The sequence below is a fragment of the Carcharhinus amblyrhynchos genome, unplaced genomic scaffold (genome assembly GCF_965287045.1).
Source record: "Carcharhinus amblyrhynchos unplaced genomic scaffold, sCarAmb.v2.hapA scaffold_38, whole genome shotgun sequence".
NCBI classification, from domain to species: domain Eukaryota; kingdom Metazoa; phylum Chordata; class Chondrichthyes; order Carcharhiniformes; family Carcharhinidae; genus Carcharhinus; species Carcharhinus amblyrhynchos.
The window spans coordinates 7,046,179-7,059,580 of record NW_027649779.1 but is presented as its reverse complement, the minus strand read 5'-3'; the positions used below and the strand labels follow the sequence as shown (position 1 = coordinate 7,059,580).

Sequence of the window (13,402 nt, the reverse complement as noted above, 5' to 3'; positions counted from 1 at the left end):
CATTAGCGAGGGCATTGGACATATCTCGAATATTGTGCACACTACTTGCCTCCTTTTCTTAAGAAAGATGTTAATGCGTTAGAAAAAGTTCAGAGGAGTTTCATTGAACTATTGCCAGCTATGAGCGGGTTATCTTATGAGGAAAGTATGGTGACGTCAGGTTTGTGCCCACGAGAGTTCAGAAGAGTAAGAGGCAAATTGATTGAAACCTTCAAAACTCCAAGAGGTGCTCACAGTGTGGATGTTGAGCAGAAGTTTCCTCTTGTCCAGTGTTGTGCCTGTCTTGGATGTGTCTCAGAGTGCAGATATCTCGGGTTTTGGTTCTGCTTCCGTCTACAATGCTGTACTGTCCACGGGAGGGCGCTCTCTGATCACGTAAAGAACATCATGGCCTCTTTTTGCACAACGTGACTATTTGCCGATATGAAAATGGGCGGAGAATAAAAATCCCATCGAATGACATTGCACCTTCCCGGTTCTTTGATTCAACCTTTAACTTCAATACATTTATTTGATACGAAATGCCCTCATTCTGGACTGAATATCTTTGAAATAGACAGCATTCAATTGCAAGCATGACTAACCAACAAAAGAAAGCGAATCACTGGGAAATACACATCCCATGGTACTTATTTTGAAATTGACCACAGTCAGCTTTCAAACAAAAGCAAATAACTTTCAAGGGATATTGATCATCACTGAATTGAAAACACAACTGACCAACAGAACCAATCAAATCTCCGGGTAATACAGATCACAATTTTCAGATTGGCTGTCGTCAGCTTTTACACAAAGTCAATTACATTTAAATGGAGGGGAATCAAGAACTCTCTGTTGTTCACACTTGAGCTTTTTTCACTAGGGGTGTGAAACATTCAGGCGCATAAAATACGGCCCTTTACAGGAAAGTCCAGTAGATCCGCACTGAGCATCGATTCCCTCATCTGTCTGAGTGGCTTTTCCTGTTTTTTAGTGATGAAAAGCCATTAAAAAGATTATTCTGTGAAATGTCCGCCATTTCCACAAGTTCACTTACAGTATCACTTGTATCTGTCTTTTTGAGCACACAGTACTATCAGATATTTCAGATGGTGATTAACCATATGAGTCTGCATCTAGAAACCCATTAAATTCTGTTGGAGACTGAACAGGATGGGAATAAATGCTCGGTGTCAAAATCGAACTTTCCTGTCAGTGCGTCAAAAAGGAGTTTATTATTTTCCAGCAGACATTTGAGAGTGACATCAGAGCAACGAAAACATGCCTTTAACATCGAGGTTCGGATAATGTTGAACAACAAACTGAAATCAAGGAATGCTCCACAGCAGATATCAGAAAGCTAAAATTTGACTGAATGTTTCTGCGCGGTTTCGAACCGGGGACCTTTCGCGTGTTAGACGAATGTGATAATCACTACACTACAGAAACAGCTGGAAATATACTCGAGCAAATCTGCGTGTCTGCAATGTTCAACTGCGCTGTGTTGCTGCAGGTTCCGATGGTTAGACTGAGAGCCCATGTCACTGAATTCAGGAAGATAACCGTTAGTTTCAATCTGATTGTACAACTTATCCCCAACATCAACATTTAAAAGTGTCAGTCTCGAAAGTATCTAAGGGAGCAATGATTTCTGCTCATTTATTAATGCGTCATTTCCATCTTCCTTCGAATAATCTCAATCCATTATACTCAGTAATGAAAGCAAAGCACTCGGATACTGGAATCGGAAACGAAAAGGGAAAATTCTGGCAAGTCTCACAAGGACTGGCAGCAACTATAAGGAGTGAAAGGGGCTGACATTTCGAGTCCAGATGACACCTTGTCAACGCTCATTGTACAATTGTACTCTGTATATGTTTCAATATTTAGTTTCAGGGCACTCTGGGGAAATTCCCTTCCTGCACATGCGCCCAGGCAGTTACATTTTAATCTTTTAGTATGTTGAATCTTGATGATTATTATTCACATCCTCACCCGTCAGACTTTCGGTTCCTTCTCCTTTCGGGAACATTCTTTTTATTGCGTCTATTTTTCAATCACTCCAGCGCGGTGCGCTCTGGGAAAATACTGCAGCACATGCGCGCTTCCGCCACCTGCCTCTTTATAAAAATATGAATTTTATTTAATTTTAATTCCGCTCCGGGCGGGATTTCCGGGTGGGAATTTCTCTCACTTTCTACATTTCTGAACCGTCGCTTTTTCCTCGGCGGGAGGAGGGACTGAAGGTGACGTCACGGCAACATGGCGGCTGGCCCCGCCTCTCTACATGACCCGGATGTTCCGCCAACGAGCAGCGGCCGGGCAGGAGTGGGCAAGATGTGATATTGGGAGGAGCAGCGTCCGGTCGAGTTACACCGACCCCAGGTGGCCAGGAAGGGAAATAGCAGCAGCGCAGTCTCTGCCCAAAGGCTTCCCCAGTTCAGCTGCTCAAAGACATTGGGAACCTCTTCAACTGGAAACTTCAGCTTCTCACATTCACCCCCTGTGTTCAGTCATTGTTTAATAGACAACCTCTGTAGTGAAATCAGAAACAACTTGTTCACATTAAAGGGGATGGGAATCTGGACCATTCTGCTCAAAAGGCTCTGCTTGCCTTGAAATTTCAATTGAAATGTTCAATATGAGAATTTATAGATACAAGTCACGTTGCATGTGGAACGCTCATGATGCCACAATAAGATCAGTACAGACATCTCATAGGGTTGTGTGAGTGGAGAAGATGTCAGAGATGGAGTGGTTAAATATAGAGCTACAGGCTTTGAAACTCAGTTTTGGGGAAAGAAAAATGGCAGTACAAAGAGCAAAGAAAATTACAGCACAGGAACATGCCCTTCGGCCCTTCAAACATTCCATGAACATCTCCTTTAAACCTTGCCCCTCACACCTTAAAGCATGCCTCCATCGGCCGGGGCATTTTGTTGCTGAACATTATCTGAATCTCGATGTTACACCCATAGTACCTTCGCTCTGGCCTCGGCCTCAAATGCTTTGTGTCAAATAGGAAATGATAAATTGTTTGATGCATTGCCAGGAAAGAAACTTCCTATTTTGACACCTGCACATATCAGCAATCATCCAGTCTACAAAACAATTTAATAGGTTTAGGTGCAGACTAACATAGTTCATCAACATCTGAAACGTGCTAGGGTGAGGGAAGTCTGTATGATTTCAGTTTTGTGCTGAATATTATCAGAAGCTCACTGTTACAGTCATATTATCTTTGCTCTGACCTCAGCTTCAAAAGCTTCCTCCAAAATCATAAATGCTGAATTTTATGAAAAAATTGATAAAATAGTGTAAATTCTCTAAGACATGTTGAATTTTGTCCAAAATGTATTTGAGGTTAGCATTTATTTAAAATCCTAATCTTATTAAATGATTTTTCAACCGAAAAAAAAATCTTAAAATAGGCGGTTGCTGTTCATTAGCAATTTCCTAACATTACTTTCTCCAGAGAAGATGAAAATATGCTTACCAGCATTTGTCTGAGTAAGTATGAAGCTATCACATACCTTTTCCATCGCAAGTAACAAGGAATTTGTGATCACCTTTTAAGGGTTTATACTGAGCCACCCAGGAGTGGAACCTGGAATCTTCTGATCCGGAGTCAGACGCGTTACCCATTGCGCCACTGGCCCACACGCGAAAGAGGGATAGTTGTTACATATTAGCTCGATGTTTCGAAAGTTTCAGGCAGAAACATTGTCAAAAAGTTTGCGATTACTTGTGAGGAAAAGGTCCATCACTGAGATTGTCTTTATTCATTTCCTATCATCCCTAATTGCCCTTGAATTGAGAAATAGCAGTTGAACGGGCTGGCAAACTCTCCTCTCGATGAGGACTTGGTGATAAATTCAAATGAAACACCCTTCAGCCAATCCATCATCCGTATTTGCAAATTAAAAAAAGGTTCCGCCGAGATTTGAACTCGGATCGCTGGATTCAGAGTCCAGAGTGCTCACCATTACACCACAGAACCCAACATATAGGCACAGCCTGAAAATCGTGGATCAATACTTATGCCAATTTGAACAGCAGGGAGAAATATCAGTCCCGTTGCACAATTATTCATATTTATATTTCCCTTGCTGGTTCCTCCTGTAAAAATGAGTAGGCTACTTTCCACTGCATTAAATTTCAGTGTAACTGACCACATTCAAACACCAATGTTTGCATCGAACTGACATAAACCTTACTGCAGTAAATCCACTGAACAACATCAGCTTTTCACAGCTCTGCTTTCATCACACTGGAAGCCAATGTGAAAATATAAACAATTTCAAATCTTAACAGACAGGAAGGAGTGTGTGAGTGCGGACAATTGGCACTGTGCACATTCCTGTAATCAGTATCTGGGAGAATCAGGCAGATGGGATCCTGATGGTCTCGTGGTTAGGATTCAGCGCTTTCAGATGTCGCAGACTGGCCTCGATATATGAAGATTGAATGCATTTTTTAACATAAGAGTAAAAAGCTTTGGGGTTTTCCTTTATCCAACTTGCCGAGTACTTCTCATGCCTCCTCCTTTCTCTCCTAAGCCCAATTTTTTTAAACTCATTCCGAGCTAACTTGTAACCCTATATAGGTGTTATCAAGTGTTGAAAGTGGAAGTTTGGCCTGGTGTCGCACTGGGTACCAGCTTTGAAGAAATGTTGCAACTTAAAGCTTTTGCAGAATGGCATGATGTGTATTGTAGTGATATGAGCTTAGTGTAAGAGACAGTGTGCAAATTATTTGAACAAGTTTTAAGTGTGTTTAGACTGATGTGGTGAAAGCAGAGGCATATTTGGGAGAATGAGGCGGTGTGAGAGGGGGATTGTTGCAGAGTGTTTGTGTTTTGGAGGAAGGTTGAAAGTTTGACGTGCGGTTGTGAATGAAAGGAAGGTGTTGAACAGCATGAGAGGCATGTGCGATGTTGCGTGTGAGATTTGACTGACAGCATTTGTGGGCATTTGGGGAATGAAAGGACAAAGTAAGGAAATTACAATGCTGCTGAGTGTGAAGGAAGAGGGAGCATGTGGGAATAGCATTGGTAAGAGTAGCATTGGTGGTTCAGTGGTAGAATTCTCGCTTCCCACGCGGGAGACTCCGGGTTCGATTCCCGCCAATGCAAAGTCCCTTTTTTCTCCGTTCGCTCTGTATATTGAAGCGAATCTCCTACTAAAATTAGGGGAAATATTAAACCTTGGAAGAAATGCTGAGGGAAATGGATCGCAATATTCGGAAAGTAGTGAATGGTGTTATTGATGATTGAGTGGCAAGTATTGGATCGTGAGGCTACTAGTGGTTCGTTCCCTTGCCTCCTGTTGAATTCCTGCCTGTGATAAGAGACACGGATTCATTTTACCTGCACGTTCATAGGAGAAAAGGAATAACCAACACACTACAGCAGTGCTGCGGGATCAACGGAACTAAAGAGACTTGTATAGAATTGTAAACATGCTGCAGTTCTGGAACAGGTTTTCAGAAATAGAATTGTGGTCATTGACACACTAGTTTAGAAGATATTTAACAGCTGTTGTCTCAGTCTATGTGGCGCAGTTGGTCAGCGCGTTCGGCTGTTAACCGAAAGGTTGGTGGTTCGAGACCACCCAGGGGCGGAATTTTTCTATTCTTCTCACTGTCAGCATTCACGGGTCAACAGTTGCCTGCTTGAAAAGTCTGGAACTACGAGAGACAGTTTGGTCGTGTACAAGCTGAGGCATTGGATATGCCTCTGATACTGTGTGTGCCCTTGTATCTTTGGAGTTACCACGATCTCTATATGTCTGCGTCTGAATCTTGTGTGCCCCTCCATCTACATGTGTCCCTGAATCTGTGTATGCCCCCCTGTATCTCTGTAGGCTCCAATACCTCTGTGTGTGTGTGTGTGTGTGTGTGTTTCTTTGTGCCTTTTTTAAGACTAAACCGTGAAAATGTCTGACAAACGAATTGCAGAGGGCAGCAATGTTTACCCACTAAGATTCTGAATTTGATTAACGTCTGATAACTGCATCGAATGTACAATTTGAAGTCTCACATAATCCCAACTTCAATCTCCAGACATTATCCCCCAATGGGAAATGAAGAACACGGTTTATCTGCGGTGCCTGGTTATAAAAAGGGCGAATACGCCAGCCGAGAACCTTCTATAATCCCCATACTCGGACAATATCGTTCAATATTCATATTTCAGCAACCGGTTCGCAGACTCAAAAGCAATAACGCCTGCAGTTACAGGGGCCCGCCAGCAGATGGTGGTGTTGTATCACTTTAATCACGAGGTTCGTGCAGCAGGTTTGAGGAATAATTATTTCCCTGTTTCCATGGAAAGGGAACAATTAGTTATGCAATGGCGTTAATATCTCTGTGAATATCATTCACAGGAAATCTGGCCAAGGATAGCGAATTTAATACTTGCCTTCCGGCTAGTGAACATGTCGATTACAAGCTAATTATTGTGTAACCATGCATTTTAGTGATTTAAAGATTTGTCTATTCTCTCATCCAGACATTATCAAATAATATTTCATTATAATTGGACACATATGTACTATTCGCTGGATTTTCTATTCCTTGGCGCTCATTTTTTTCCTTCGTCCGTTTAGAAATCCAGCCGAACCCTGCCTCTATATTGTGTTCTGTGTATATTTAAAATGTAGTTGCTTGTTATAATGTTTACTACAGCACAATTCGAGCTCTAACTCACTCTGATCTATAACACACACAGTAAATTGCATGAGAGTCTCAAAATGTCTAACTGTGCACTGATTTTAGTTATTAGCTCATTATCCCAATCTCACTGTCGAATGCTGACACGGGATTTTATTAAGTGTTATCGCAGACAATCCAATTTTCTGTTCCGAGCTTTAATCTGAATCTGAATGTAATTCAATGGGAGTTTGGGGCTAGTATTTCATAGACATTATCATCTCAGTATCCATCATAATTTCCCATGCCCTCCGCACCGCCCTCCCCCCTCAGTCCACGCCCCCAACGCCTCCCTCCCCCCCTCCACCTCCACCCTCCACAAACTCCACACCCCCACCCCCGGCCGCTTCCCAACACCATTTATTAATCTCGATTCCACGTCTTCAGTTCACCATTATTAGTTTTAATAGTGACATTTATCAATGAGTTGGAGCGATGGAGGGTGAGAGGGCGGGGCTAAATACGCGGGGGTCCAGTAAGGTTTCAGAACTGGTGGAGTCACCAACTCCCACCCACTTTGACACGGTGCTACTCCATTCTGGAACGGGATTGATGATAAACTGTCAGCTAAACAGAACATTATAATCAGCATGTAATCAGTTTCTGGAGGTGAATGTACCTGAAAGCAAAGGAAGGGAATATCATTTGCTGCAGATGATAGAATGACTGTGTGACTATATCTGTAGTGACAGTGACCTGGGATGAATCAATGGAGACAGTAATGATGATCAATGAGATACAAATCTCAGATATCACAGCAGAACTGTGAAAAGCTCATGTTGTTCAGCAGATTTCCCACAAGAAGCTATAGAAGAGGCAGAGGCTACGAGTGATCTTTGAGTGTGGTGAGCTACAGTGAAATGTAGTGGAGTAGAATGTATTATTATTCATTTTGACAGGAGGAAGCAGCAAGGGGAATGTAAATATAAATTGCCGGGATTGGGCCAATGGGTTTATTTTGTTTCTCCAGGTAGTTCAAACTGACACAATGATCGCTCCTGTTTTCCATCAGGAAGGAATTTCAGCCCCTCCTAAATCTTGTGCTGGTCGGCAGCAATAAAATCTACATTCCCTGACCGGGAATCGAACCCGGGCCGCGGCGGTGAAAGCGCCGAATCCTAACCACTAGACCACCAGGGAAGATGCACGCAACAACCTTAATCTGACAGATACATTGCAGCGTTTTTCAAATTCTCCAGAACGGCTTGTCGAGGGAAAAAAAAAATTGTTTTGATAGAACAGGAATGACTCCTTCAGCCAACAGCAAATTACTGCAGATGCTGGAACTTAAAAAAAAACTTAAAATGCTGGAAAATCTCACCAGGCATGACGGCATCTCTGGAGAGAGAATGTAAGACAACGTAATTGAGTCTAAACTGCCCTCTGAAATGGCCCAACAACATAGTTAGTTCAGTGGGAAATAGGGATGGACAACAAATGCTGACAATGAAATCTATATTGTGTTAGCAGCATTTTATGAAAGAATTAATAATTTTCATTTTGTTTCATTTCATGTCAGACAGGGTGACATATTCGGGGCTCTTATTATTTAAAACCTCAGCCCTTTAACTATTTAGACACTTATGGTTCAGTCAGAGAAAAGTGATCCACTGTGATCCAAAACAAGCAATTTTAGTTGCTGCAAATCCCACTTCAAAACGGAAAATGTTGGAAGATTCATCAATTTCAACAGCTTCTGTGGAGATGGAAAGAGAGGGAATTATACAGCTTGCTGACCTTTGACCCTAACTGGAAGAAATTGATGATTTCATGGTTTTCAAGCAAGTACAGAGTCAAGGAAAATAGAGACAGAGAGGATGGATGAACAAATAGGCTTTTGATAGGATGGAAGGCTGGCGTGATTGAATTACAATGGAGATGATTGTTGTTTCCACTGACACAATCTCGCAGAACTGGGTTTAAATCTCATAATAAATGGGAACAAAACCTCTCGCTGAGTTCAGCGCTTAGCTCACCGCCTTCCAGTGATCTGGAGGCAGTTTTCATTCACAACTGTGAGATGAACAACGGAGAAAAGAGAGAGAGACTCAGTTTGAGCCATGGCACTCCTGGAGGAACGGTGATCTGGAATTCACCCAGGAATGAGTCAAAGTTTTAAAAACATTGACGCCCAACGTGGGGTTCGAACCCACGACCCTGAGATTAAAAATCCCATGCTCCACCGACTGAGCTAGCCGGGCACGTGCACTATGGGTCTTTCCGTATCCTAAAATGCATGGAGAGACTATGACTTTTCTATTTGGTGTCTCAGTTTTGTTCCGATTTCAACGTTTACATTGAATCCCCAAAGTTTCTATCCATCCCTCTCAGTCATCAATTACATCAATCACATCTTTCAATTCTTAGCTTCACCTTTCCCAAACATTCCAAAATCCTCTTACATCATTCACCGTATTTTTTTTTGTTCTTAACAATTTAGCCAGGGGAGGGGACGGGGGGAAAAACCTTCTCAAGATTTTCATGTCACACTGTTCCCCTAGTTCAGATTTTTCAATAAGATCATCTCTGATTATTCTAAACTCCAGAGCGAACACACTCATCCCACTGAATGTCTCCTCTCAGGAGAAACACAGAAATCAATCGCCCCACAGCGTCTGTGAAGGGAACAACATCTAAATCTTCCGGCTGGATGAACTGGCCTCGGAGCTGGAGAAGTCAGAGATGTAACACTAACGATAAACTCTGAAGAACATACATGTCAGATACACAACATACATGTCAGATACACACACAGCACACATGTCAAATCATGTCACTTTCAAGTTGCGTCTTTTAACTTCCTGCTCTCCACCTCAGACATGTCCCCATTCATCAAAAATCCCCCACCTCAAACCCCATCCTGCTCCTCAACCCACTGATAATGTTACTCGTACCGCAATGAGCTGGCAACATTTGGCTCCATAGCTCAGTGGTTGGAGCACTGGTCTTGTAAACCAGGGGTCGCGAGTCCAATTCTTGCTGGAGCTTCCACGCAAAGTTTAGCTAACATAAACTGTAGGAAAAAGCAGTGGACTTGTATCATAACTGAAATGAGGCAGTAATATTCCAGCTTTTAAGAAAGTTCACCGTTCGAGAAAGTGAGAGGAGGACAAACGGGAGAGAGGGCTTGGATCTCTCTTAACGCCCCAACTGCGATGGACCTTCAGAAGGTTATAGGTTTCAGAGGAGATCACCTAGTTACGAGGGCCAGCGCATCCTTTGAAACAATTCTCATGGAAATATAAACAACGTTGAGTTAGGTCCATTATGAGAGATTAAAAGTGATTATCTGTGACAGGTGAATGGCAGAGTTCAGGAAATTTCAGCCACTCCCACTCAAAATTGGATTTGCGTTTCATAACGCCACCGAATGTACAAATACACGTGTTAAATATACATCTCCAATCTCTAGTCACTATCTCCCACGGGAAAGAGAAATAGAATTCCTGTGCAGTGACTGCTGATAAAATGGCAAACTGACCAGCCGAGCTCCTGTTGGAAAACTTCAATCCCGACAATTTTGTCCAATATCCACACTTGAGCAACTGGTTGCCAAGTGCAGACATCCAGCTACTGAATGCAGACACATGAGACCAGCGCTGTGAGTCGCCAGCAGATGGTGAAACTGGATCACTATAATCATGTTTGCAGTGAAAAAGGTTTTCAGAGTTTTTTTTTAAGGGTAGGAAAACGTGAATAAAAAGTCGTTTACATATTTTCCAGTAACTTACGGCGTGGAATGGTTATGAATAGAATACTTACTTTGTTATTCCTGCTAATAAAGCTGTCTGTTTTCGGCTAATCATTCCATTACATTCTATTTTATTATTTTAAATACTTGTTCAGAATTCATTAAAAAAAAAATTCATAACTGAAGATAAATCTATTTTTGCCCGAATTTTTCAACAATTATTTACTTTTCAGACCCTTCACTAACAAAGACCAACCTTGCTTATATTCTGTTCTATGGGGAAGATTTGCAACCACCTTTGCCAAATAATCCATTCATCCATGAATCTCTACTCCAATCTGTTCAATTCACCATTGCTAAATCCGGTAATGAATACTGTGCAAAGGGCGCGGGACTGTTTGGGCTGAGGGTCGAGCTGAGCGGGAGGGTGGGGGTGTGGTGAGGTGGGGTGGAATTGTGAAGAGAGATCACGGGGGTTGAGTTTTGAGATTCATTTCATTGAGGGAGTTGTGTTGCAGCTGAAGTGAAATGCAAACATCCACGCAAGCTAACAGAATGGTACAAAACTGGAGGTCAACATGAAGTCCAGGCTGGTTCATTAGTATTAGCTGATTTGAATCTGGATTTTTTCTGGACTCAATTCATTTTTTTATTTGTTTTTACAATTTCAATACACGTTTTAATCAGAAATGGTGACACAAAATATGTCTACACTGTGTATGTTTCACTGAGATATTGTTTTGTGCAGAACACGAGATAATCACCCTGTTCTAACGAAAAATATGTTTATTCTGTAAGTAATTTCACAATTGCAGTAAATGGAGATCTGATCACATTCTTTAGATCCTCTCTGAATTGTGTCTGGGTCACTGCGTAAATGTATGTATTGGTGCAGCAACTCAGAAGTTGGAGCATAAATCCTAATTCCCGCACAAATGCAGGAATATAGAAATGAATTAAGTTTACATTATATAATCGTTTGCAAAAGGAGTGGATAAGTAACACTGACCATAGTAGGATAAAATTTCCTGATAGAGCAAACAGTAAGATAATGGATTTTCTTCTCTTCACTGTCCCTGGGTCCTTTGAACTATCCATACGCTTGTGGCTCTGAAGTCTCCTGCGGAATTTGGTCGACCCTAGAATGTGTTTAATGGTGAAAACATTCAGCAACAGAATCAACAAAAAAGGAATGAACGGTGTTAAAATATAATGCAGATTTTCAACGGCTCCCCATGCTGCAGAAGAGAGGGCATCAAAGTCTACATTACAAAAATGGGGAATATTCTGAAACTCATGTCTATCACCATACATGAAATACCAGAAAATGTTCTTTACACTGAATAGCACACTCACAGTTCCGAGAACTACTGTTGCAGTTTTCTCAGTGCAGTATTTTATTTTCAGCTTCTGACAAGTAATAGCCACAAATCGATCAAAGGTGAAAGAGACAGTGAACCAGACAGAGCAATCAGTGACTGCATAAAGCAGCACAGCATGGATATTACATATTTTAATGTGGTAAATGATTAAAAATTCAAACTTAATCGGAATTTGCCTCAATATGAGATCGATGATAACGACCAGTAGATCCGCTGCTGACATGGAAATGAGGTAACGTATCACACTTTTGGAAAGACCACACTTCCCTCGCGACAGGATAAGAATCGTCAATACATTCACTGTAAGGAAGAGAAACACAATTTACTCGTATTTTAGACTGAGCACAAGAGAAACAATCTCTCAGGATCCTTGGTAACAGCTGAAACATTTTTATTAAATCCACCCCAGAATAGAATGAGTCCACCTATTCTGCTCGAGACCAAGTTCACAGCAGAAAAGCCCCGCAATGATGTAGCAAGAAACCACATTCATCAGTTAATAAAATCTCCAATTTGCTGCCTTCTTCAGATTTGTATATGGGGGTCACAATGGTGCCAGTAGGTTTGGAGCAAATATTTCTGGTCTGGATGACTCTGCTTTGATTGTGCTGAAGGCTGTGCAGTTGTAGATGTTGAATCAGCTGATTTGGAATTGGCTGTGAATCATAATACTGGAAATCATGTTACATAACGACAACCGTAAAGTGGAAAGATTGAAAGTGAATGTCAGGTAGTGTGAGGATATCTGTGTGGCAAGGAGAAATGTTTCCAGTGCGTTCACAGCAACAAACCATGAAAGTTACACAGAATAATATCAATAACTGGGTAACATAGACAAGGACAATGAACACAGAGAAATATGACTTACCAGTGACACCAACTACAGCAAGGAACGGGTAGTAAATCCTTTGGATGTCGTAAAATACCCAAAGAATACGAAGCTCAAGTGGTATAATCCAGAACATGGCTCTGAAATTCAATGATCGCTGGCTGTACTAGAGACCACTCCCAGTTAAACAACATTGCACACAGTGTGAAATTTCCTATTTATAAATCTTCTAATGTCCCCATTGGAACAATTAAACCGTGTGCTGAGGGACATGAATCACAGTCTCTGAACAAACAAGATGACTTCATCTTTTCTTGTAAATTACATGGTATTGCCCTTTTTATGCATGTTAAAAAATCCGAATGAAGGCAAACATTTTGGTTCATGCACCTTGGCAAAAAAAAAGGAACATTGATTAACAATGTGTTGCTGAACTGAAGAGAGTTGAAACCGTTGTGAATATTGCTGTCACACATTGTCAGCCTATCCGCTTTCCAACAGATCTCTAAAGACAGATAAGTCAACACCGGGAACAAAATAGTGAGGCTGAAATCATTTTGTTTGCAAGAACACACAACAGAATGGTTGTCAATAAATGCTTACAATTTAAATGTTCTTCAGTTGAAACACATGAACTGTTTGGTGTTTCCATGCATTCGTGGAAGGCAGAGATGGGCTGGAGTTTATCACTGGGAAAACTGAAGGGGAATTGCTAAAAGAGATCATTTCTGTAAAGAGGGTTGTTAGAAAATAGATTATTTAAAATAAATAAGCACGCAAATGTCTATGACATTTCTTAGACATAGAACC

General features: G+C 41.4%; 8 non-coding genes across 8 annotated transcripts; 3 read left to right on the top strand and 5 right to left on the bottom strand.

The window, feature by feature from the left end:
• Positions 1 to 1,355: 1,355 nt before the first annotated feature.
• trnav-aac (transfer RNA valine (anticodon AAC)) lies at positions 1,356 to 1,428 on the bottom strand. Its single transcript has one exon. It is a non-coding gene; the product is annotated as a tRNA-Val (tRNA).
• Positions 1,429 to 3,565: 2,137 nt separating this feature from the next.
• Positions 3,566 to 3,638, bottom strand: trnar-ccg (transfer RNA arginine (anticodon CCG)). Its single transcript has one exon. It is a non-coding gene; the product is annotated as a tRNA-Arg (tRNA).
• Positions 3,639 to 3,907: 269 nt separating this feature from the next.
• trnaq-cug (transfer RNA glutamine (anticodon CUG)) lies at positions 3,908 to 3,979 on the bottom strand. The gene has a single exon. It is a non-coding gene; the product is annotated as a tRNA-Gln (tRNA).
• A 1,062-nt stretch (positions 3,980 to 5,041) lies between these two features.
• On the top strand, positions 5,042 to 5,112 carry trnag-ccc (transfer RNA glycine (anticodon CCC)). Its single transcript has one exon. It is a non-coding gene; the product is annotated as a tRNA-Gly (tRNA).
• Positions 5,113 to 5,526: 414 nt separating this feature from the next.
• trnan-guu (transfer RNA asparagine (anticodon GUU)) lies at positions 5,527 to 5,600 on the top strand. Its single transcript has one exon. It is a non-coding gene; the product is annotated as a tRNA-Asn (tRNA).
• A 2,158-nt stretch (positions 5,601 to 7,758) lies between these two features.
• trnae-uuc (transfer RNA glutamic acid (anticodon UUC)) lies at positions 7,759 to 7,830 on the bottom strand. Its single transcript has one exon. It is a non-coding gene; the product is annotated as a tRNA-Glu (tRNA).
• A 988-nt stretch (positions 7,831 to 8,818) lies between these two features.
• trnak-uuu (transfer RNA lysine (anticodon UUU)) lies at positions 8,819 to 8,891 on the bottom strand. Its single transcript has one exon. It is a non-coding gene; the product is annotated as a tRNA-Lys (tRNA).
• Positions 8,892 to 9,605: 714 nt separating this feature from the next.
• Positions 9,606 to 9,678, top strand: trnat-ugu (transfer RNA threonine (anticodon UGU)). The gene has a single exon. It is a non-coding gene; the product is annotated as a tRNA-Thr (tRNA).
• The last annotated feature ends 3,724 nt before the right edge of the window (positions 9,679 to 13,402 follow it).